The sequence below is a fragment of the Dermacentor andersoni genome, chromosome 9, assembly GCF_023375885.2.
Source record: "Dermacentor andersoni chromosome 9, qqDerAnde1_hic_scaffold, whole genome shotgun sequence".
NCBI lineage: Eukaryota > Metazoa > Arthropoda > Arachnida > Ixodida > Ixodidae > Dermacentor > Dermacentor andersoni.
Window position 1 is genome coordinate 62,328,497 of NC_092822.1, and position 12,910 is coordinate 62,341,406.

The window sequence follows — 12,910 nt, forward strand, 5'->3', positions numbered from 1 at the left end:
AGCCTACCGTCAGTGCATCACGAGGCGGCGCAACACAATAACATAGAGAAAGCATGACAATAACACAACTCCGCATGGCAGTACAGCTGGTGAGGGCATGTTTGTGGCTTTCCCGAGACTTCGGCGCGCCGTAGGACGAACTCTCGAGGTGGTTAGCTGAGGCGTGGGCGACAGCAAATTTCCATTCTTTGAAGGTAACGTGTGCACATGTAATTTTTTTTTTTCATGACTGCGAAAATCGGAAGTGTGCTTCGTATTCGTAGGCACAGAAATTTCATCTGGCTTCTGGGGCCATTGCATTGGCAATTTCATCCAAGGCCGTTTCTCAGGAGCCCCTGCAAGCAGGGTGCTGTTTAGTGGAATGGCAGTTTTGGTGTCAACTGCCATTAAACTCAATGGCAGTGAAAGCTTCTGTGTAACAGGTGCGTAAGCCTGTGTACTGTATAAGCGTATTGTAGGAAAGAGGGAGAAAGGAAAGGTTTTGCAGCACTATGGGAAAGCTGGTAGGGTTCCCCAATGCCAGAAAGTTTGAGAACTCCTGCACTGTACAGTTTAATATGTGCAGTGGAATTTTGCAAAGAACATTTGGAAGTGGTTTCTATGGTTTCACTTTCATCATGAATAACTTATATGCTTGATGAAAGGGTGATTATTTATTTCAAAGTCAGCACCTCACTTGCTGCTCATATATAACTGCGGGAAGGTTTTTTTAAAACATTTCTGCTTGTATAACTCAGGAGCTTAACATGTATTAAAAGACGTTTCTGGGAGATAAAAGCCTTTTATTACAAATACTTTACTTGGAGCATTCTTTTTGCTGGCATTTTGGCACCCACTAATCACTATAGTGATCAGCATGGTAATCAGACGATTGCCCTGTTGATGGCACGTGCAGACAGCCTTTAAAAGAAGTTTCGTGGATATGGGCAAATAATTAGCTACTATATATTGATTGTTAAGTCTGTTCGCAGAAGAGCGCATTTATGAAGAATGTGTGGGTGTGTTTTCCAGGAGTAAGTGTGTTATAATGACGCCTGTTTTCATTTTTAGTAAAAGAAAAAGAGAAGGTTGCAGCAGCTTTGGAAAGGTTGTCTGTACTTTGTCTGGCACCTAAAGTTTCTGCTGGTGTTAAGGTGTTGGCATGTTACACATGCCACCAATTGGATTGTTCTCGCAGGTGCAGCCAGTGTTTCTTCAGCTCGGAAACTCTCTCAGAGAAGTCTGGCGACTTCAAGGAATGCAAGTGTCTGCCCATCAAGCCTCCATGCACAGGTTTAGTGAAAATGATTACTGGAGCCATGCCGAAGCCACAGCCAGTGTTACAACAGCTAGTAGGGACATCCTGCCCGCCATGATGTTGCTCATATTCTCGCTGCAGCCTCTAGACCAGGAGTCTCCCCAGTTGTTGAAAACCAGGAAGCGGAGCCGAAGTAGAGAACGTCTTCTTTATTCGACGCTTGCAAAAACAACTAAAAAAAATGCAGGCGCGCTCGGCTCCACGCTCGTTTCTCACTTCGTCGTCTTCTCTTCTTTTTGGGAGCATAATATTCAACAGCTCCCGGCCGAACAATTAGCGTGTGCTTGTTTCTTTTCAAGACGGAGCTTGTCCAGCAGATTCTAGGTGGTACCGCATCTGTGCCAGTCTCCTCAACGTGTTGCCACTAGAAGTGCGCACTTTGCATGAGCGAACTTTGCCGTTGGCACCATGAGCACTTTTCTGTGCTCGTGGTAGAACCCTTGCTGGCAGGTGTCTTCCTAATGGGCGTAGGTGCCGCAGTGGAAGCCATCGCAGCCACCATTGCTGACGTGCTGCTGGTGCATGCGTCGGGTGCATGTGATTGGCCTGCACTGGCCCCGGCCCAGGCAGCAGTCCTAGCCCTCCAGGGGTGTAAGGTGGTGGCTGCTGGGGTGAAGGTAATTCCTTTTGATGGCCTGGCGAGCTGTTTAGGGCGGCCATGGCTTCAGGCTGTGTTGGAAGTGGCATTCGCTGCACCCGGACAACCAGGGCCAGTGTGTGGTCGTTGCGTTTTAGCCTTTCCACAGTACTGCTGTGCCTCCCTGACAGTGATGACCCAGATGGAGCCTTTTCTGTTGACGACGGGCGCCCGGCAGGCCCGCTCGAGTATCGCGGAGCGGAAGACGATGACGTTGAAGACGACGATGATGACGACAATGACAAGGAGCTGTGCCTCGACGACTTCCCTCCACCCGCCTGGTGGAGCACGGACGTGTCAGCAGTGTGGTCACCCCGACCAAAGGTGTCAATGCTCCCATGCCGCTGCTCCAAGTGATTTCGTAGAGCCCATGGTTTTGTGACTTGGTTACATATTTCACACACAACTAAATACAAATCATACCACGCTAGACAAAATCTGAAAAGTTCCGTATCCTCCTTTCTTAATTTCATGGCATCGCTTTCTCTTTTCGCTGTCTCTGTCTCTGTATCGGCTTCTTTATTTTCTGGACTCCTGAAGAAGATAGTTTCGGTCCAAGAATTCCATGACTGTCCTTCAGTAGCCGACGTACTATTGGTGGCCGCCAGTCTGTGAAGATCTTTCAATAGTTTGGCAGTAGAAGGGTATTTGACTTCTACTAGTTGGAAGCGGTGTCGCAGAGTTGCAGCAAGGAGAAAGGGACTGCTGCAGGCGCCAAAAGGAACCCTTGTCATGTGCAATTCTTCAATATTGGAAGACCCTTCTTCAAACCAGAAGTAACGAAACGCGTCTCGGTCTTGTTCAGCCAGCGATATTTGAAGAAACGCTTTTTCGATGTCGGCGGAAATTCCAATCTTGAAGCTGCGAAACTTCAGCAGTGTGTCGAGGATGTTGGGGTTCAAATTCGGCCCTGTCCACAAGACGTCGTTAAGTGAAGGCGAGTACGAAGCATGAGAAGAGGCGTCGGATACCACCCGTACTTCAGTCGTAGTTCTATCGCGTCGCACTACTGCTCGGTGTGGCATATAGTACGTGATATGTTCACTCGTACTGTCCATTGTGACCTTCTCAGCGTAGTCTTTGTTATAGTAGCTCCTAATGGCAGTGTCATATTCCTTCTGAAACTCTGGTTCTCGATGTAGCGTTCTCTGCAAGGACTCCAGCCTCTTTAACGTGATATCCCAGTTATTTTTAGGCTGGGAACAATTGCTGCGCCACGGCAGTTCAACTTGATCGCGACCATTGTTTCTAATAGTTGTTTCCACGAAGTTCTTCAGGACGTGTTCGTCATCTTTCGAAAGTCTGTCTTTGTTAGTCAGTCCCAGATGTTCTATTTCCCAGGAAGACCTCGGTTGCTGGGAAACATCGGCTTCCGTTAGGCATATGTTGAAGTTCCTTACGGTTTCCGGCTTGTAGAACTTAGGTGGACTTCTGGTATCTCCATGAAGTGTCCATCCTATGATAGTTTCGATGGCGGTCAAGGAGTCGTCCAGTCGATGAATTCTTCCGCTGACAAGCTGCCAGTAATAGTCGGCACCTATAAGGATGCTTATTCCAGGCTCAGGCGAGACCTGAACTGCGTTGACGTCAGCCAAACGTAAGTTCTTGCTTTTCAACTTTGCAAGCACATTTGTATCTGTCAATGCTGACAAGTCATTGCATATTTTGGGAACTTCTATCGCCTCTACTTCTAGTGAGTTTGAGTCGTACTGGCTATGCAGCGTGACTCGTACTTTTCGATAATATTTCCGCGGTGCCGAAACGTTTCCAAATCCCGAGATTGTGAGCTGCTCTTCGGCTAACACAGTGGCTTTCAGCTTCCTAGACAATTCTTCCGTGATGAAGCTGCGTTGACTGGCACCATCAATCAACATTCTTACAAAGTATTTGCTTCCAGTGCCCAGAGCCCAAACTTGTGCGGTCTGCAGAAGAACTGTGCACTTTGGTGAATCTGTTGACGAGCTGGAAACAGTTGTCTGCGTTTCCGTATTCTTCTGCTTCCATTTTGGGTCGCACATTGTGGTGATATGTCGCCCCCTGCATTTTGCACAGCTTAATCTCTTCCAGTTTCGGCATTCCTTAGCTTTGTGAAATTGTCGAGCGCAGCGGAAACAACACCCTAGTTTGCGTAGTTTGTCTTTCTTTTCGTCTAATGTTAGTTCCGTCGTGCAAACATCCACCGAGTGATTTTTGTCTCCGCATAATATACAACTCTCTGGAGTCAGTTTCACAGTTGGCATAGATGCAGAACCTTGGAAATGCTCATTGGATTGTCGTTTTGCGGTTGAAGCTTGTTCTCTCTTGTCAGAAGTCATCATTATAGTCTGTTCCCGGCTTCTTACTTCAAGACTCAAGAAGTCTAGAAGAACAGACATTTCATTTAGCCTGTCACTAGTAACGCCTGTATTCGTCGAAGACAAGATGCGCTGATTATAACGGAGTACCATTTCTTGCGGAAGATTTTGTATTATAGCAGTTTTCAGAAGCACTCCATATTCTTTTTCTTCGACGCCAAGGTTATGCAGGGATCTCACGCGAGTCTGCGCTTCTTCATGCAACCTTTGAAGCCCTTCGAAATCTTTGCAAGAACGAACTTTACGTAGGTTTAGAAGGCGACGCATGTGGTCGTTAACAATCAGTGACTTCTGACCGAATCTTTCTTTGAGAAGTTCTATAGCTGTGCTATAGCTCTCGTTAGTTGTCGACAGGCCGCTGATGACACCTTCTGCTTTACCCATCAAGTAGCTCCGAAGATATTTCAATTTGTCTACGTCGGTAATATATCGGTTCTGGTGAATAGTAGACTCAAATTGATCCCAAAATTCTGGCCATTTAATGGGGTCACCATGAAACTTCGGCACATCGAGCTTCGGTAGCTTAACGTGTGCGCGTGCTTGATGAAAGTCATCGTGAGATGCGTGCGCAGCCGTTGTTTGCTGAGCGGATAAAATGCGTTCAGCGCGGGATTTCGCGAGGACGATAGATTCTTGATACTGTCCGACGCTTTGAAGCTCATCCTCAAGGTTATCATCCGTAACATGCTCTTCTACTTGGTTATCAAGGTCCGTAAGCATAGTTTTCTTTATCTTCAATAGGTTAAGATGGTCGGTCAGCTCACCATATGGCGTTGGTTCCGTCTGCATAAGAGTTGTCATGTCGTTGATGATCCTGGTGACCGCCGCTCGCACGGTAGCACGCTTCCGTCGTAGTCTTTCCATGTCGTCACGTCGGGAATGGTAGGCCTCGTGATGACGTGGATCGTTCTTCGATTCCGTCGCAGCGTCGTCGCGTTGATCGCGTCGCTCGGTCGTCCTCTTCAGTTAGCTCGCTTCATCGTCAGGGGTCTTCAACTGTAGATCTGATATCCTGGTCACGGCACCATATGTTGAAAAGCAGGAAGCGGAGGCGAAGTAGAGAACGTCTTCTTTATTCGACGCTTGCAAAAACAACTAAAAAAAATGCAGGCGCGCTCGGCTCCACGCTCGTTTCTCACTTCGTCGTCTTCTCTTCTTTTGGGGAGCATAATATTCAACACCAGTCGCAGCTATTGTCACTGCCACAGTCCCCTTTTTCAGTGTTGCCAACATTGTAGGAGTTGGATTTTGTGTGTCCCTTCCAGTGCCACCCGTACCAAACACATTTGCTCAGTTCCAACCTCAAGCAACGTGTCTTCACTCATACGGGAGAGTGGCCATATCCCTGTGCCCACTGCACTGCTTCCTATTCATGGAAGGAGTGTCTCTTACACTGCATGCTTGTCAGACAGACAGGGAGCTCTAATTGTTGAGAGCACACAGTTTCCTGTTGAAAAACCAATTAATGATTTATGTGGTGTCCATACTGCATAGAGAGGGTTCTGGCCCTTTCACCCACAGAGCTTCATAGAATGTTGCTTAAAGGGAAATGCGACCCAACTGTCCGTTATATGCTGCTGTGACTTCATAGCTGGGCTGAGAACTTCAAGGTTTGGCTTATTTTTAATGTTGATTCGGCTAAACTGTGGCCACAGTGGTGTAAATAATTCTTTCTTGGAACTAAATCTTCATTGCAAGTATAATTTATATTGAAGTACACCTTGTACTTACATTTGCTCCATCATAATACAACCTGTGATCAATAAATACAGTGATTGGTTGACTTTATGATTTATTTATTGGAAAGGCATTACATGTATGTAAACATACAGCTTATCGTCATACAAGATAACCACTTCCCATAGTTAAGCACTCTTGTGAATGCGTGTAGTGTTCTCACATACTTTAGGGGAAGACAGCCTGTGGGATGCTGTTCAGCATTCACGTTGCCTTGGCTGTTGCATGCCTTTCATGTTGTCCCGACCTTGACGAAAGTGCTTGTGCCACTTGTACACTCACTGTTTAGATTGAGCACTGTTTCAGTACACTTGGTGCAAAATGTTATGACATTCGCATGAATTTCTCTCAAGTTTAAAGCAAAATGTCACGTTTGTACATTGCTGCATTTTACCCATAACCATGTCATTGCACTACTTGTTACTGCACGTCTACATGTCTTGATGCTTGCACGTCTGGAAAGCCACCAAATTTATTAACAATGACTGACAGGCCTCGGGCTTCACTAGCTTGGCCACAAACCAGAATTACCAATTACTCCATTCACCATCAAAGAATTCACCATGTTTATTGATCACAGGTCATATAACAAGCATAGAGGTGATATGTATGATAGTATGTCTCTAACATGCTCATCTTTCGCACAAATCTATCAGCACAATGGTGATAGGGAACTTTGATAGTCATATTTGATATAATTGTGTGTCCTAGCTCAAGTGCTTGTTTTGTTCAATTCTTCATACAGCAAGAGTCTTGCTACCATAGGTCGGCATACTCACTTGTGAGCTCACTGACTGTTTCTCTCTCTGCACTGATTTCACAGAATGTGAGTATGGATAGTAGCGAGGACTGGCGGGTTTGAGTAGATGTGAATGCCAGTTAGTGTCACTGTCGGCACATGTGAGTTAACGTTAGCTTGTGGGCGAGTGCCAGTGAGAACTGATGCGAGTATGAATGTGAGTGGGTGCTGGTAAGTGTGAATGGAAGTCATCATGAATGCGAGTGAGTGTCTGTACGTACGAGTAGGAATGTGAGTCAGTGCCAATAAATGCGAGTGAATACATAGCCTACAAAAATATTAGTGAGTGAGTATCCACTTAGTCATCCGACCTATGCGTGTTACACACTGTTCTAGTAGTACACACTAAACCAATGTGGCAGTTGAAATGTTCTTGAGCTGCTCACAAGCTTAAATGCAAAGCGTAAAGGGGTACTGACACAAAAATTCTAATTCTAAATAATTAGTTGGTTCCATTCCTGTGAGCTCATAGGTATCATCTGTAAAGTATCAACAGCAAGTGCAGCTTAGAACGCCTTTTATTTAATTTTGAAGTATGTGCGAGTGATGAATTGGAAAGTGCAGCTCCAATCGATGTGCTCATTAGCATAAGTCCTCATTGTAAACAATATTAAGTCATGAGTTTCGGTGATTGATTTCAGTGATTCCGACGTCACTGGCTTGTCTTGCCATTCGGAAGACATTTCAGCACTGTTTTCATTACAGGTTACTGAGCTCTTGGCAGCAGTAGCAAAGCTCATAGTAGCGACATCTTGTGATGATTTGTCCAACTACAATGCATACGAAAAATTGATTTGTTGCATCAGTGTTGTTTTTGAAAGGAAATCATAAAAGTATATGTTAATCCTTTATTGATGCGTGTTGCCTACAGACAGCATATTGAAAAATTTTTTTATTTCTTGCCGAGTTTTGGTATTGAGTACAAAGTTTCTGACTAAATGTCTTTGGCCAACACCGCATGACTGGCAGCAAGCATCATTTGTTCATTTAGAGCAGGAATGCAGAATGAGGAAGAAGTTTGGCATGGGACTCTCTTTTGAAAGCCCAATCAGGGGAGACCGACCGATGCAAGATTTCCAGCTGCATTGGTGTCACACATGTGATGTAAAACAAGTTGAATGTACAGCTATGGTTCACAGATGATAAGCGCTACCTTTACAAATTCCAAACAAAGCCATAGGTGGCTTGGGGCAAAGCTCACTTCCAGGTTTCTGTCTGGTGTTGCACCCCTATATCTGAAAAAGTTTATGCCAATATCTTGTTTTCTTTTTCTTTGACTGTGCTTATTCTCTATGTGTTTTTTCGGGTATTTACATGTGGCATTATTTAAAGGATTTGTGTAATGTCACTACCAATGCTTTATACCAACAGTTAGAATATGTAAGCTGGAATAATAATTTTGCATGCTCTCTGGTCAGACACAGGATCACCAGGTGTTGCTACCAGCATTGTTTCTTCCATATGCCTGTCCGGTTACCCGGTAAACTGCCAAGAGTAAGCAGTTGCACAGGGTTCCCGCCGAACTAGCACCACACTAGCAGTCAAAACAGGAGTACAGATGACATGGTAGATGGTGTGCCTGCGTGTGTCACAGGTCTGCATGCTCACATGGTCGTTGATGTCTCCAGGCGTGCCTCGCATGTCACGGGGCATGAGGTGTTCTTCTAAATTGAAACCACGACTGGTCGCGTGACATACAAGCTTATAACTAAACAACGTTCATGCACTTTGTGGGGTTGCGCGACCCTCGCGCCTCCCCTGATGTTTTTCCCGCATAGCGCATCCCCTGATATGCTGTTTTCCCGCACGGCTCGCGTGGCCTGGCGCCCGCGGCGAGGTACAAGCGCGGTGCGAGAGATGGCGCGACTGTCGCGGCGGGGTTACTCGGGCGCCGAAAGGGAAGGCGCTTGGCCTCTTGGGTTGGAGACAGCAAGCAGCACGGACGTGCCGTGCCGCGGGTGGAGCGACCCTCTTTCCCGGCGGGTCGGCGAACAGCGCCGGACGTACCGCGCGCGCGCGCCAATCCATGGTTCTGCGAGACCGTCTCGCGTCGCCGCCTTGGACACCGTTGGCGTGACTACACGCGAACGACCAGGCGTTGGGATCCAGCATGGGGCGAACATATCTGCTCGCTTTGCGGTCGTGGTGAGTCGGACTTCTAGATTTGTCGCGCGCCCATCGGCATGTTTTGTGGATAGCCACTCGGCTAGCAGCCATTGGTCATATGAAAGGTGCAATAAATGCCCTTGTGATTGTTTGCACTACTGTGTTGTCGTTCCTTTGTCCCAAGAGTACGGAGGAGAACCACGTATCTCCCACATCTGGCTGCCCAACGTGGACCTCTTGGGGCATCGGACGATAATTTTAAGTGTTGCTTCGTTCAAGACCTTTGTTTGAACCGAAGCGTAGGCCTAGCGTGGATTTTGATCGCTAGCGTCGGCGGCGTGCTTTCTTGAGCGAGGCGACGGTGGCTGTAGTGTGTTTGAACTTATCAGCATGCTAAGCCTTTTCGCAAGTGTTTTTTTTTTTTTTAATGACATTCGTCGGTACGAGAGCCACGTGGTCTGCATCCTGGGAGAGCGAGGCTGAGTGCCCGCGGAGCAGTGGCAAGCCTGAAGCGAGTGAGTACGGAAGCCTCGTGGGTGGTCCGAATTTCTTATGTAAATAGCTTCTTCTATCTCTTTGACTCGGATGAAGTCGCGGCTCTGGGAGCCGGGTGGCCGCGGGCCACGGGTGCCACGACGGGCTGACTGGTATTGCGGCCTGGCACCGGGCGCTCCGACACCGTCTGGGACGGTGGGCGCCGTCAACTCGGATGCTGTGTGCACCGAGCGGAGTAGGACCACCTCACAGAGCTGACGTCTCCTCGCGGCTGCCTGTTTTGCGCCCATTTTTGGTGTTGTTTTTGGATGCCGGTTGTTGTCAGAGTAGCGACGCTTTAGGCCTAAGGCTTTACGAAGCTGCCTGTCGCACGTGGAGGGACACAACCTGGTGGACCGTGGCGTTGAGGCGTTGCAATTTGCTCCCCTCATTCTATTTAGCCTCGCACGAATTGAAATTACTCGTTCGACTCAAGAAAGCGAGCTTCGTTCACGTGAACTTAGCATCTGAGTAGCTGCCCGATCATTTACTAGCAGAGTTGAACATCGTACCACGTGGGCGATGCGCATGCAGAATTCCTCTCCCTTGCACTACTGTAGTGTTTGCCGAGTGTGTTGAGTCTACGCAGCGTCATTGGAGTCACCCCGGGCGATGGTGATGCTGTGGCCAGTTCGGCGCAGCGACTTCGGCGGCCTCCTGCATCCAGCTCACAACCCTCGGCGGCGGACAAAGGAGCCAGCGGTCACCGACAGCTACGGCGGCTCTTGCCAGCAGGGCGCGTCGGCGCGAGCGACGCTTGCTCGTACCGACTGCTGCGTCGTCGTCTCCGGAGTCCTGGCCTGGGATCGTGCCGTCGAGTCGCAAAGCTGCTGCTGTGACCGGCGGACGCCAGCGGTGTACCCAAGGACAGTCGGCTCGCATGTTATGGACAGCGTGTGGACATTTCCCCGGCGCGGCCACTGTTGCATGTACCACCTTGTTCGCGAAGCACGTGTTGATGTTAGACCGTGTCACATGTTTCGCCGGAATAAGAAGTGATTTAAGGTTGGGGGGATGTGGGGTTGCGCGACCCTCGCGCCTCCCCTGATGTTTTTCCCGCATAGCGCATCCCCTGATATGCTGTTTTCCCGCACGGCTCGCGTGGCCTGGCGCCCGCGGCGTGGTACAAGCGCGGTGCGAGAGATGGCGCGACTGTCGCGGCGGGGTTACTCGGGCGCCGAAAGGGAAGGCGCTTGGCCTCTTGGGTTGGAGACAGCAAGCAGCACGGACGTGCCGTGCCGCGGGTGGAGCGACCCTCTTTCCCGGCGGGTCGGCGAACAGCGCCGGACGTACCGCGCGCGCGCGCCAATCCATGGTTCTGCGAGACCGTCTCGCGTCGCCGCCTTGGACACCGTTGGCGTGACTACACGCGAACGACCAGGCGTTGGGATCCAGCATGGGGCGAACATATTTGCTCGCTTTGCGGTCGTGGTGAGTCGGACTTCTAGATTTGTCGCGCGCCCATCGGCATGTTTTGTGGATAGCCACTCGGCTAGCAGCCATTGGTCATATGAAAGGTGCAATAAATGCCCTTGTGATTGTTTGCACTACTGTGTTGTCGTTCCTTTGTCCCAAGAGTACGGAGGAGAACCACGTATCTCCCACAACTTAAGCAAATGAGCTTCTTTGACATTACTTGGTCAGTAGTTACTAATTAAGTTCAAAAAACAGAGCCTCAAAAATTTTGTGCCAGTACTCCTTTGAGCAAAGCTTGTTCTCCAGCCTAAAATATCTCTTATGAGAGTTGTGGCTGGGCATAAGCAAACCCCAAAGCAGTGGTTAGCATTTGCAAAACTGGCAACAACATGCACTAGTGAGCAATCAAACCCTCAAAAAACCATCAGTGACGTTTAGTGATGTCAAGTTGGCCAGGTTTTTTCTTGGCACATATTCACATAGAAAAATCTGCAGAAGACAGGATGGCAAACTGGAAACCATGCTGATCACTACAATGTCCCATTTTTGTCACATGTGCTTTGGACAAACAAACACTTGAAGTATGAGACCTTGGGTTTGCATTGTTTTGTGCTCCAAGTTCCAACTGGTGCAGAACTTGGATGAGGAGTGTGACACTCTACGTTATAGGGTCTGTGACACCAAATTTTTGTGCTTAAATTATGCATTGCGTGTTAAACCATATGCATCCCACAGCAAGCTGGCAAAACTTTTGTGCATTCAGTGTAATAGAACATTTGTATTTGAATTTACACTGAGTGGTTACGAAATGAATGGGCACCCCCAGATACGGCTCCCTCGCATAACAGGAGCCGGTCTCGAAGGTCATGCTTTTGTGAACTGTAAACACCGGAAGTGATTGCCATGCATTATTTCATTTTAGCATGTGTGTTGTGTCTCAGCGCATCTCTGGTTTGCTACTGCTTTCTTATTGCGCAAGTGAAGGAATTGTGGGTACAATTTCAACAGTGATGTTGCTATGCCGTTGGGTGCTATAACATGCAGAGAAAGATGCCTGATGTCTCGAACTGCTTCAAAGTGGATGACATAGAGATGGCCCCTCAGTTCCTGATGTCACAAAGCCTTGCCAAAATGGCAGTTGCTATCAATGGGAGGAGTTGACAAGCAGCGATTTCAAATTGAAATTTCTGGTTAAAATGTGTGCAGGGAGCGCAGTTTCTTTGCATGTATAACCATATTGGGCCCTCTACTCTTCTTTACAAATACAAACAGAACTGTTGGACAACCACGTCATGGCCCCTTTAAACATATGCTGTATTTCGCATGCACATAGCAGCACTTGCAAGTGAACTGCAATGAATATACTTATTCACTTGTTTTATGTCAACTACAATTTGGTTCTAAGAACTGCTAGGTGACACTGGTATGTGTATGCAAGCAAAGTGAAGCTTGTTTCCAGTGTGAGTGCGCTCATTTGTTTCACAAATGGTAAAAATGTTATCTGTAATAATATTCGATGAGTTCGGGACTTCAGTATGGCTTGTATTCTCCAGAATATGCAATGCTGCAAGCTGTGGAAAAATGTTCCTATATCTAGGGATATTATGCATTGTTTAGAAAAATAGGGAAATTTGTCCAAATGAAGGAAAATTTCGTGCTATGACATTGAAACATTGAAAGTGCTGATTTGACGGCCTGTTTGGTTTCAGCCACTTGCAAATTACCTTCGCATCAGCATGTGAACTGACTCTTTATCGTACAGCAGTGTAATGAACGCATTTCATCCAGTGAACAACAGTTTGTGGGTGCCTTGGGCCTTTTAACGAAGTAGTGCTACAGAGATTTTGCTTTTGTACCTCTAGATGGGCTGTCGATGTCTGTGCATTCTAAATGGAATATTTATCTAACTGGTGAAACAAACGTATGCTGTAACACCATACCAAGGGGCGCGGGCAGATCTTGGCGTAAGCAGACAGGATATACCTGGTGCAGGGCACGACAATGTGATTTTTGTGCTAGGCAGCCAGGTA

General features: G+C 47.7%; 1 protein-coding gene across 1 annotated transcript in view; it reads left to right on the forward strand.

The window, feature by feature from the left end:
• Positions 1–1,181: 1,181 nt before the first annotated feature.
• LOC129384053 (uncharacterized) overlaps positions 1,182–12,910 on the forward strand; it is a 50,187-nt gene continuing 38,458 nt past the window's right edge. The window contains exon 1 of the mRNA XM_055069136.2: positions 1,182–1,272. The gene's annotated coding sequence lies outside the window, so the exon portion shown is untranslated. The remainder of the gene's footprint in view (positions 1,273–12,910) is intronic.